Raw genomic sequence first — 13,009 nt, forward strand, 5'->3', positions numbered from 1 at the left:
CATTGGTGTGAGCCTTGTCCAGGCTCTGAGAATCTCTAAAATGACAGCCCATGGCTTGAGACTTGAACTTTTTTTTAAAACTGTGAACTCTTCACCATTCCTCCCCAACTAAATGATTATTTTATTTTTAAAAATATTTTAAAATTACAATTGACATACAATTTTAATTCTAGTTTCAGCTGTACAACCCATTGATTAGATATTTGTATAACTTACAAAATGATCACATCAATAAATCTAGTACCCAGCTGACACCATACATAGTTATTACAATATTATTGACTGTATTCCCTATGCCATACTTTACACCTACCAATTTGTACTTCCGTATCCCTTCAAATCTTTCACCCAGTCCCCTAAGCCACCTTCTATCTGGCAACCATCAAAATGTTCTCTGTATCTATGAGTCTATTTCTGGGTTTTTTTTCCCTTATTTAGTCTGTCTTTTAGATTCCACATATAAGTGAAATCATATGGCTTTTGTCTTTCTCTCACTTATTTTGCTCAGCACAATACCCTCTAGGTCTCCCATGTTGTTACAGTGGGTAAGATTTCATTCTTCGTTATAGCTGAGTCATATTTCATTGTATATATGCAGCACTCCTTTTTTAAAAAATATATTTTATTGATTTTTTTACAGAGAGGAAGGGAGAGGGATAGAGAGTTAGAAACATCCATGAGAAACATCGATCAGCCGTCTCCTGCACGCCCCCTACTGGGGATGTGCCTGCAACCAAGGTACATGCCCTTGACTGGAATCGAACCGGGGACCCTTCAGTCCAAAGGCCGAGGCTCTATCCACTGAACCAAACCGGTTAGGGCAGCACTCCTTTTTTAAAAAAATATTTTTTTTAAATTAATTTCAGAGAGTAAGGAAGAGGGAGAGAGAGAGAAACATCAATGATGAGAGGGAAACATTGATCAGCTGCCTCCTGCACTCCCACACTGGGGATCAAGCCTGCAACCCAGGCATGTGCCCTGACCGGGAATTGAACTGTGACCTCCTGGTTCATTGGTCAATGCTCAACCACTGAGCCAAACCAGGCCAGCACCGCTTCTTTACCCATTCATCTATTGATGGACACTAAGGTTGCTTCCATATCTTGACTATTGTGTAAATAATACTGCAATGAACATATAGATGTTACATGTCTTTTCAACTTAGTGTTTTGGATATATATATATATTATTGATTTTACAGAGAGGAAGGGAGAGAGATAGAGAGTTAGAAACATTGATGAGAGAGAAACATCGATCAGCTGCCTCCTGCACACCTCCTACTGGGGATGTGCCCACAACCAAGGTACATGCCCTTGACTGGAATCGAACCTGGGACCTTTCAGTCCGCAGGCCGACACTCTATCCACTGAGCCAAACCGGTTACGCCAGTGTTTTGGATTTCTTCAGGTAAATACCCAGAAGTGGAATTGCTGGGTTCTTCTTTGTCTCTTGTTATACTTGTTATAGCTTTTGTTTTAAAGTCTATTTTGTTTGGTATAAGTATCTCAGCTTCTTCTCTCTCTCTCATTTTTTTTTTTCATTTTTGTTGTTGCTATTTTTGTTGTTGTTGTTGTTAATCCTCACCCTAGGATTATCTTCAGAAGAGGTAGAGAAGAGAAGGGGGAAAGAGAGAGAGAGAAACATCAATATGAAAGAGACACATCAATTGGTTGCCTCTCACATGTGCCCCAATCAAACCTGCAGTCCAGGTACATGCCTTTGACTGGAAATCAAACCTGTGACTGATCACAGGCCAACACTCTAATCACTGAGCCACACCAGCCAGAGCTTGCTGTTGCTGGTTTTATTCTTGTTTTCCCCCGGCTTTTTTTTTTTCCAAGAAATATCTTTTCCATCCCTTTATTTTCAGTTCGTGTGTGTCTTTCTATCTGAAGTGAATCTCTTGTAGTCAGCATATGTAAGGATCTTATGTTGTTATCCATTTAGTCACTACGTGTCTTTTGATTGGACTATTTGCATTTAAGTAGTTGTTGATAGAACTGTATTTATTGCCATTTTATTATTCATATTTTTTATCTTTTCCTCCCTCCTTTTTCTTAAAGAAGACCCTTTTACATTTCTTATAATACTGGTTTGGTGGTGATAAACTCCTTTAGCTTTTTCTTGTCTGAGATGTTCTTTATTTGTCTTTATATTAAAAACTAGAGGCCCAGTGCACAAAAATTTGTGCACCTGGGGGGGGGGGAAGGGGGGGTCCCTCAGCCCAGCCTGTGCCCTCTTACAGTCTGGGACCCCTTGGGAGATAACGCCCTGCTGGCTTAGGCCTGCTCCCGGGTGGCAGAGGGCAGGCCCAATCCCTAGGTGCAGCCCCTGGTTGGGCTCAGAGCAGGGCCAATTGGGGAGTTGGGGCACCGCCCCCTGTCATGCACAGAGCAGGGTGGATTGGGAGGTTGCGATGCCACTCTCAGTCACACTCAGGGTAGGGCCAATTTGGGGGTTGGGGCACCACCCCCTGTCACACTCAAGGCAGGGTCGATAGGGAGGTTGCGGTGCCACCCCTTGTCATGCACAGAGCAGGGCCAATCAGGGGCGTTGGGGCTCCGTACCCTGTCACGCACAGAGCAGGGCCCATCAGGGGGTTGGGGAGCTCCCCCCTGTAACGCACAGAGCAGGGCCCATCAGGGGGTTGAGGAGCTCCCCCTGTCACTCACAGAGTAGGGCCGATAGGGGAGTTGGGGCACCGCCCCCTGTCACACACAGAGCAGGGCGGATCAGGGGGTTGGGGCGCCACCCTCTATCACCCACAGAGAAGGGCCAATCAGGGGGTTGGGGTGCCACCACTCTCACACTCAGGGCAGGGCTGATGGGGAGGTTATGGCTCTACCCTGTCACACACAGAGCGGGGCCCGTGGGGGGGGGGGGTTGGGGCGCCACACCCTGTCACACACAGAGCAGGGCTGATCAGGGGGTTGGGGAGTTTCCCCATATCAGGCACAGAGCAGGGCTGATCAGGAGGTTGGGTCGCCTTCCCCTGTCACGAACAGAGCAGGGCCGATAGGGAGGTTGTGGCCCCGCCCCCTGTCACACACAGAGCAGCAGGGCGATCAGGGGGTTTGGGCGCTGCCCCCTGTCATGCTGATCCCGAGCCGGGAGGCCTCTCGGCTCTGCTGATCCTGGTGCTGGGAGGCATATTACCCTTTTACTATATAGGATAGAGGCCTGGTGCATGAGTGGGGCTGGCTGGATTGCCCTGAAGGGTGTCCTGGATCAGGGTGGGGGTCCCCACTGGGGTGCCTGGCCAGCCTGGATGAGGGGATGATGGCTGTTTGCAGCTGGTCACACACCCTTCAGGGTGGGGGTCCCCACTAAGGTGCCTGGCCAGTCTGGGTGAGGGGCTGAGGGCTGTTTTCAGGCTGGCAGGTGACTGAAGCTCCCAACTGCTCCTTTTTTCCTTGATTCTGGGCATGCTTTAGCTCTGGCTCCAGCTCTGAGGCCTCTGCTGCTGAAAGCAGGTATCTGGTTTGTTTGGGTTCTATAATCGAAACAATATATAACTCCAGCTCTGAGATCCTGGCGGGCTGAAAGCAGGTTTCTGGGGTTTTGTTTAGCTTCTATATTTGTTACAATGTTTCAAACTGCAAGCTCAGAGGCCGGCAAGGCAGGCAGGGAACGTTGGAGTCCTCCGTCACTGAAGCAAGCAAGCCTCATGTTAGCTGCCAGCTGCCTGGCTGCCGTCCGCCATCTTGTCTGGCAGTTAATTTGCATATCGCCCTGATTAGCCAATGGGAAGGGTAGCAGTCGTACGCTAATTACCATGTTTCTCTTTTATTAGATAGGATGATAGCTTTGCTGGGTAGAATAATATTGGTTATAGGTCCTTGCTTATAATCACTTTGAATATTTCATGCACTGCCTTCTGGCCTGCAAAGTTTCTGTTGAGAAATCAGCTGACATTCTTATGGGAGATCCCTTGCAGGTAACTAACTGCTTTTCTCTGGCTGCTTTTAAGATTCTTTATCTTTAACCTTTGACACTTTAATTATGATGTGTTTTGGTGTGGACCTCTTTGGGACTCTCTGTTTCCTGGACTTGTTTGTCTATTCACTAGCTAGGGAAGTTTTCAGTCATTATTTTTTCAAATAGGTTTTCAATTCCTAGCTCTCTTTCTTCTTGTTCTGGCACTCCTATGATGTGAATGTTGGTATGTCTCAGAGACTCCTTGAACTAGTCCTCATTTTTTAGATTCTTTTTTTCTTTTTGCTGTTCTGATTGGGTGTTTTCTGCTTCTTTATCTCCCAAATCACTGATTTGATCCTTTACTTCATATACTCTCCTGTTGATTCCCTGTAATGTATTCTTTTTTAAAAAATATATTTTATTGATTTTTTACAAAGAGGAAGGGAGAGGGATAGAGAGTTAGAAACATTGATGAGAGAGAAACATTGATCAGTTGCCTCCTGCACACTCCCTACTGGGGATGTGCCTGCAACCAAGGTACATGCCCTTGACCGGAATCAAACCTGGGCCTCCTTAGTCCACAGGCTGATGCTCTATCCACTGAGCCAAACTGGTCAGGGCTGTAATGTATTCTTTATCACAGTTTTGTATTCTTCATTACTGACTGACTCATTATATTTTTTATCTCAAATTTTATGTTTCCCATCTCTTTGTTGAAGTTCTCACTAAGTTAATCTACTCTTCCTCTAAAGTCATTGAGCATCCTTATTACCAGTGTTTTCAACTCTGCATCTGGTAGATTTTTGTCTTCATTTTGTTTAGTTCCTTTTCTGAGTTTTGTTCTGTTATTTCACTTGGGACATGTTTCTTTGTCTCCTCATTTTGACCACCTCCCTGTATTTGTTTCTATGTATCATGTAGAGTTGCTATGTCTCCCAGGCTTGGTAGAGTGGTCTTATGTAGTAGGTGCCCTGTAGGGTTCAGTGGCACAGTCTCCCTGGTGTGCCTTCCAGGTAGGCTGTGTGCACCCTCCTGTTGTAGTAGAGTCTCAAGTGCTTTTGGCACATCAATGAGAGGGATTGATCCCTAGATCAGCTGTGGGAACTGGCTGTGACCACAGCAAAGGATCTGCTGTGCAGGGGCCAACCCTATAGAGCAAGACTTGCTTCATCCAGGCTCTGGTGCCTGCTGAGTCTACCCCTTGAGTGTGTCACTCATCCAGTTGGTTGGGTGGCACATCAGCATGGTCTGAAGCTGTACACAAGCTGGTCACTGGCTTTGGAGCCTCCTGTAGGTGCAGGCCAAGTCCAGCCACCATCTGTGCCCTGCCCAGGGGCTCCCAATATCAGCTACAAAGTGATCTGCAGATGGCTGCTACCTGTGCTGGCTTGGAGGTGCGTGGGAGAGGCCAAGCTGTGAACCAAGACTCGCCACTGCTAGTCCCAGGCCTGAGGCCACTTAGAAAGAGGTACAGGGCATGCCAAGGCGAGATGCTTCTTGTTTGTGATTTGTGAACCTTTGAGAGATTTTAGAAAAGTTCGCAAAAAAAAAAAAAACCCCAAAAAACTTCGCAGCATATGCCAAGACAGGTCATTTTACAGAAAAGCCCCTGGAAACACCTTGGGTGGGGCAGGTCTTGGGGAATCTTCAGGGTATGGGCAAACCATGTCAGTCAGATTGATAGAGACTCAGATATAGTGCCTGCTTGCTGGCTCTGTGGCAGGGGTGAGGGCTCAGCAAAGGAACCATGGCCTCTGGGAGAAAGCTGCCCCTCCAGCCCTCACCCCATGTACATGGCCTTTTGAGCTGCTGCCCCAGTGCTGGAGCTCAGAGCAAGTGAGTCTGAGTAAGTTTGTGCACAGGCCCTTTTAAGAGGAATGCCTGGGACTCCAGCCACCCTTTGTCTCCCTCAGCCTCAATCCCCACTGTTTTTCACAGCCAAAAGTTATGGGGACTCCTCTTTGTGGCACTAGAACCCTGGCCTGGGGACTATGGCTTTGGGCTGTTCCCCTGGCTCCTCCTGGGGGACCTTCACAGCCAAGATATCTCTCCGTTTTTAACCGCTACACATGGGTGTGGGACCAGCCCATTCTGTGTCTCCACTCCCCACCCACTACCAGTCTTGACATTGCTTCTTCTTTACATCCTTAGTTATTGAACTTCTGTTCAGCTAAACTTCTTGTGGTTCTGAATGATGGTTATTCTTTAGTTTAGTTGTAATTTTGATGTGGTTGTGGAAGGATGTGAGTACTGCACTTACCTACTCCGCCATCTTGACCAGAAGTCACCCAACTAAATTATTAATGAATTAAGATTCAGAGGACTCCTTACAGATCCATCAGTGTTCTTCTTTGGGGCTCTGTGAAGACCCTAAATTCTTAGGCTTATATTGGTACTAGAGGCCCAGTGCACGAAAATTCATGCACTGGAGAGGGGGGGGGCCCTCAGCCTGGCCTGCCCCCTCTCACAATCTGGGAGCCCTCAGGGGCGGGAGGCAACCCAGTGATCAGGGGAAGGTGATGCCCCCATCACACCTCTGCTGCTGCTACTGCCAGCATGCAAGCCTCGGCTAGCCCTGGTTACCTGCACCTCGGGCAGCCCTGGGTGGCTTGGCAGCCAACATCCGAGGCTTGCCTGCACCTCAGGCTGGCCCTGGGTGGCTGGGGGGCTGAGTGTGGGTCCAGCTGCACCGCATGCCTGCCTCCCCCCGCCTTCCCCTCACATGGGGCTGAAAGGACTGGGAGACTCTGGCGGGGCTGAGGGGACTGGGCACTGCCATCTTGTGGCTATGGGCACCGCCATCTTTGTGACAGTGTGATGGTTAATTTGCATATTCCTTCTTTATTAGATAGGATGCTTCTGTAATTTTTTTTTCTGGGGCAAGTGTCCTTGGCTTTCCTCTGATTTGCAAAGGGATCTGCCTTCCAAAAAAGATGTGCTCCTCTAAGAAGTATTTTTCAAGGATTAGGGTTCACAAGCTTTGAAGTCCAGTCCTAGTTCTGATGCCAATTAACAGGGAGTTTGGGCCGGTGCCTGGCCCTGAGCCTCTTTCTGCTGAGAGCTGTAAATCATAAAGGGTTAAGTGATTTTAGCCTTGAACGCACATTTGAATCACCTGGGGAGCTTTTAAAAAAATATCTAAACGGATTCTTACTCAATTGGTCTGGGTAAGGCAGGGAAATGGTATTTTTACAAGCTCCCTCGGGGGACATATTGTATAGTCAAGGGGAAGAGTGAGGATGGGGTAATCTCTGCGCTCTCCTGAAGAGCTGGGCTGGAGCTCAGGTGTCCATCAGCTCCACATTCCACAGTGCACCATGTGGCCGCTCCAACTTCTAGACCCAAGGCCAGGAAAGACCAGAGCAGACAGCACTACAGAGAAACCACTGGTTAAGTCCCTTATTTTAAAGTGTCAGGCCCACTGGGGAGCGATGTGTTCCAGGCACACAGCAAGGCAGAGCAAACAGGTGTCCAAGCCTCCAGCCCCTGACCCTGTGTTAATGCCACACAGCGCCGGAAGAAACCCAGGGTAGTTACTGGAGAGCAAGATAACACTTTTGCTCAAAGTTTCCCTCACAAGCCAGTGGTGCTTCGGAGTTCAGTAAATATCTACTCATTCCTTCTGCACTTAATAACTGTGTGTTTGAGCCCCAGAGAAGCAGGTTCTTGTTATCCACAGATGAAGAAAGTACAGGTGGAAAGGTTGCGACTTGCCCTGGTCACACAGCACAATAACAGCAGACGCTGTGTCATGGAAACAGAAGCCCTTGTTTTCCTGGAGGAAAATTCCTTCCTTTTCATCATGACTTAGCTGCTTAGAAGCAACAGGTTTCAGCTGCAGTGAGCTCCACTGAAACAGAGGCACACCTCTCTGACGTGCTCCAGTCCTCTCAACATCCCAGGAAGAAGAGACAGCCCACTCTAGGCAACACTTCTCTAGTGCAGGAGCTCTGCGGCTGTGCTTTCGACACCTCAATATCTCTCCGATGTTTACCTAGTCCGTTTGAGATAGGCTGGTAAGCCAGGACAAGTAGGATAAGGAAACTGAGACAGATAGCTGGACAAATTGGCTGAGCAATTTATAGCCAGGTGACCTTACAGAAGGTCAGCTCCCTAGAGATAACATTTAGGCCTCAGCTCCAGGCCCAGGAAAGCAGCAAAACCAGGTGGGCAACACCAGGACCAGCTGCAATGATTAACGGCCTCCTGCCCTAGCACTAACCAATCTGTAGAGACCAGGACCCTGAAAGAACACACCTGGAAAACTGATGAATATTCTGCTGAAATCCTCCTCGGAAACCTCCCTTAAGATTCCTGCCTGCAAGAGAGAGATAAGAGCCTCAAGACAAAGGACCCAGGCTGCCCGCTCCCTCTGGGGAGCAGCCTATGCATTCTCTTTCCCTCTTCTCTCTCTACTTCACCCACAGGCATGCGTCTCCTAAACTCTGAGTCCCCACAAGACTTGTAACCAGGGGAGCCTGGGCAGTGGCAGCTCGTCCAAGGCTAATCCCCTGAACCTGTCCCCAGGGCCCCCTCTTCCTTGACTTCCCAGAGAGCTAAGGCAGCCTTTCTTGTTTTACTGTCCCCAGCTTTAATAAATGTTCTCTCAAAATCACCTCGTCGTAGTGTGAAAGCTTTTCTACACAAAGAACCCACACACTACTGGCTGGTTCTAGGCAGACCCACTTAGACCCTGTCCAGTAAAACTTTCTCCTCTCGTCCCACTGGTTTTCCCTGCTCTTTTGTTCAGGCGTGAGCTATCTCAGCTGTCCCTCGCTGTACCATTCCATCCGGAAAGGCAAAATAGCAGGAAGGCTCCCACCGGGGGTGGAGGAGGTGATGAGAAGGAAAAATGTTAGGCTTGCAGTTGTCCTGTGGGTCAGTGGAACAGCTGCAGACGTGCATGAAACCATAAGGTGCCAAAGTGGAAAGTCCTGCTGGCTCCTCCCGTGCGTTGCACATCACCACACATACATATTTATGGCTTTCTGTTTACAAAGAGCGAGAAGACTGTTTTCATCCAAATCCACTATGTCACGCCAGTTTCACTTTGCTCAGCAGAGAATCCTTTCTGAAACCCTGCTATTGTTTCCCTACCCCTGCCCACTCAACTCTAAAGTCATTAGCACCACAGGCATTGTGTACCCAGAAACTGTGCAACCCGTAGACGTGTAGCAAGCAAAGAGTTTGTCCAGCCCAGCAAAGGGGCTTTGTGTGGCTTTGCCTTGAAGGTCTCTGCTGATATTTCCCTTTCAGGAAGCTATAAACTCCCCACCCAGGAAGGTTATTTGGGCTGATGAAAAATCTGATAGACTAAGAACACCATGTGTAGACAGACCCCTTGGTTGGAATAGCCAAGACAGTGAGCCACCTCTGTCAGGCTCAGGCCTCTGCCAGTTGCCTGAACTTTAGCATTCTGTCAGTCCTGCTCCAATCTGGCTTCAACTGACCTCTGTCACACCAGGTATGGCAGCCAGCCTCCAAGGGGGCTTCCTCATCTAATTCCAGGGCCCTAAGTTGTAATTTCCCTATACCTTCTTGATCTACCCTTCCTTTGACTTTCCTAATACCAACCTCCCTTAGTTCCTCTTTGGTCTGCCTACTTCTTTCTATATTTTGCTGGCAAATCTTCCTCCTTAACTCCTTTTTACCCTGAACGTCTCTCAAGAATCAGCTTTTTTATTTATTTTTTTTTTCTGACCAAGGAGAAATGGGCTGTCTTTGGAGGGAGTGAACTTCCTGTCCCTGTAGGTGTTAGCAGACAGCAGGACTGGTGTGGGAGCAATTCCAGCAGTGGTCTCTGAGGCAGTGCTCAACAATATAAATCTGCAATAATTGAATGACTTAGACACCAAAGTAAGTTTAAGAATATTTGGAACAAGGACTACTATATTCCCACAATTCAAACTCATCATAGTCAAAGCTGGACAGGGTCTCTGAAATCATCTACAAATATTACCACTCAAAAATTTCAACCCTCCCTACAGAGATGACTCCCATTCTTTTCTCATGATGAGATCAATCTTCTAAGAACTAGTCCCAAGTTCCCTCCAGGAACCTATACATCCGCCCCTGGATGCCTCTCAAACTCAAACTGGCTAAATCAGATGCCCTCTTTTCTCCTCCAAATGTACTCATTCTCTGACTTCCTTATTTCAATTAAGCACACTATCCTCTGTTTGGGTCTCTGAGAAAAAAACCTTGGAATCATTCTTGTCTCTTTCCCCTGTTCCAAATCTATATTTTATTAAATGCCAAGACTTGTCTATTCTTTCTTCTGAATGTCCCTCTCATTCTTCCCCTCTGTATTAGTCAGGATTCTCCAGAGAAACAGAACCAAGTGGGAATGGTGGCAGGGATGGAGGCTATGCATGGGCTAAGCAACATGGATTTCCACTCTACAGTGCTGATCTGGCTGTGGCCACTGCTGAGTGCTCAATCTGCCAGCAGCAGAGACCAACACTGAGCTCCCTATGTGATGCTGGGGTGATCCGCTGGTCACCTGTGGCAAATAGATTACCTTGGACCATTTCCATCATGGAAGGGTGAGAACTTTGCTCTTGCTGGAATAGCCACTTAGTCAGAATATGGTTTTGCCTTCCTGGCACACAATGATTCTGCCAAAACTACCAAATGTGGATGTACAGAATACTTTATACACCATCACAGCATCCCATGAAGCACTGCCTCTGATCAAGGAACTCACTTTATAGCCAATGGAGTGCAGCAATGACCATATGTTGATGGAGTTCACTGGTCTTACCATGTTTCTCATCATCCTGAGTCAGCTGGCTTGACAGAATGGTGGAATGGCCTTTTGAAGACTCAGTGATAGCACCAGCTACTTGGCAATATCTCATAACTGCCCCAGCCCAGTGTCCTCTAAGATGCTGTGTATTCTCAAAATCAGAATCCAATATGTGGCACTGTTTCTCCCATAGCCAGGATTCATGGGTTCAGGAACTAATGGGTAGAAATGATTCAATAGCAAAAGCTCTGCTTTCGTTTCTTGTGACCCTAGGCTCTGCTGGTCTAAAGGTCTTAGTTCCAAAGAGAGGAATGCTTCCATCAAAAACACAATGATCCTATTGAGCTGGACGTTAAGACTGCCACCCAGATACTTTGGAGTCCACAGGCCTCTTTATTAACAGACAAAGAAGGGGCACTGTCTTGGGTAAAGGATGTGAACATTTCTAAAGAAAGTTGATACATTAAGGCACACTTTCTATTAGTTTTTCTAAAAGGCACACTTTCTAGTTGTTTTTCTAAAAAGAAATAGAAAAAAAAGAAACAAGCATAAATGTATATATTATATTTAAATGAGTCATTCCCAAAGTTCTAAGATAGGTATTTGAGGGATGTGATGTTTTTTTTTTTTTGTTTGTTTGTTTTTGTTTTTGTTTTTTTTTATGTGTCAAATTGTCTAGACTACAAATTAAACACTGTGAAAGTATTTATAGATATGATGAAAGTCCTTAATGGGTTGACTTTAAGCAAGGGAGATTATCCTAGTAATCAGTGGTCTCAATCAGCCGAAAGGTCTAAGAGCAGAGTTGCGGCTTCCCTGGAGAAGAAGAAATCTACCGAGAGTTCCAGCCTACCTCTCCTGAAGGTCTGCCCTGTGGCTCTCAGACTTTCCTAGCCAGCCCCCACAATCGCATAAGCCAATTCCTTGCAATGACTCTCTTAATATATTAATACATTAATATATTAATATATATCTCCTACTTTCTCTTCTGTAGTTGAATCCTGACTAATTAGAAACTCCTCTCTACAAAGACCCTCCAATTTCTCACCTTTCCATCCAATAGAGGAACCCAGGAATTAGGCAGGAGTATGTAGGCATAATTTTTTTCAAGATAAGGGAAGAGAACATTGTAACAAAAACTTAGGGCTGAGAAGGCAGAGGGATTTATGTTTCTCTACAAAAGGAAAGATTAAAATTATTTTGACAAAAGGAGTATGAAGTACTTATGTAGACCCATTACAGGTTAACTAGTCCCTTTTTCTGTCTGTTTTTAAAATTGAGACATATATATATAAAGCCTAAGTGACCTTTACAACCGAACAACCAGAATGACCGGAAGTGACCGGAAGGATCTGTCGCTATGATGCGCACTAACCAACACGATGCAGACGCTCAATGCAGGAGCTGCTCCCAGCCCGCAGGCTTTGATCACTGGTGGGGCCTGCCAGCCAAGCTACTGGTCTCTCCCCTAGGCTGGCAGGCCCTGATCAGGCTATTGGGCCCAGGCTCCCAGGCTGGGATGGGGAACTGGAAGTGGGTGGCAGCGGACACGGCCCCTTTCCCAGGGGGGCCGAAGGCTGGCTCCCTCCTCAGGGCCAGCAGCCAACCTCCCGGGTTCCTCCCCTGAATAGCAGGCCCCAATCTGCCTACCGTCCACCCTCCGTATTGGCAGTTGGCTCCTCCCTCCAGCCCGTAGGCCCCGATTGCCCAATCAGGGCTGGGCCCCAGGGTTGGGATGGGGAACTGGGAGTGGGTGGTGGTGGACGTGGGTGGTGAGGGAAGGAGAAGGGGGGGAATTGGAGAGTAGGGGAGATGAAGAACCGTGCAGTGGCGGTGCGTGGGCGGCAAGGGAAGGAGGAGGTGACCAGTTGGGGAACTGCACGGTGGAGGCACGCAGGCAGCGAGGGAAGGAAGAGGTGGGGAGGCAGGGAACCTGATCAGCCCTGATTGCTGGCCAGGTCTAGGAACCCACCTGTGCTCAAATTTCATGCACAGGGCCTCTAGTCCTATCTAATAAAAGAGAAACATGGTAATTAGCGTACGACCGCTACCCTTCCCATTGGCTAATCAGGGCGATATGCAAATTAACTGCCAGACAAGATGGCGGCCGGTAGCCAGGCAGCTGGAAGCTAACATGAGGCTTGCTTGCTTCAGTGACGGAGGACTCCAACGTTCCCTGCCTGCCTTGCCGGCCTCTGAGCCTGCAGTTTGAAACATTGTAACAAATATAGAAGCTAAACAAAACCCCAGAAACCTGTTTTCAGCGAGCCGGGATCTCAGAGCTGAAGTATACATTATTTCGATTATAGAACTGAAACAAACCAGATACCTGCTTTCAGCAGC

The sequence above is a fragment of the Myotis myotis genome, unplaced genomic scaffold (genome assembly GCF_014108235.1).
Source record: "Myotis myotis isolate mMyoMyo1 unplaced genomic scaffold, mMyoMyo1.p scaffold_m19_p_2, whole genome shotgun sequence".
NCBI classification, from domain to species: Eukaryota; Metazoa; Chordata; class Mammalia; order Chiroptera; family Vespertilionidae; genus Myotis; species Myotis myotis.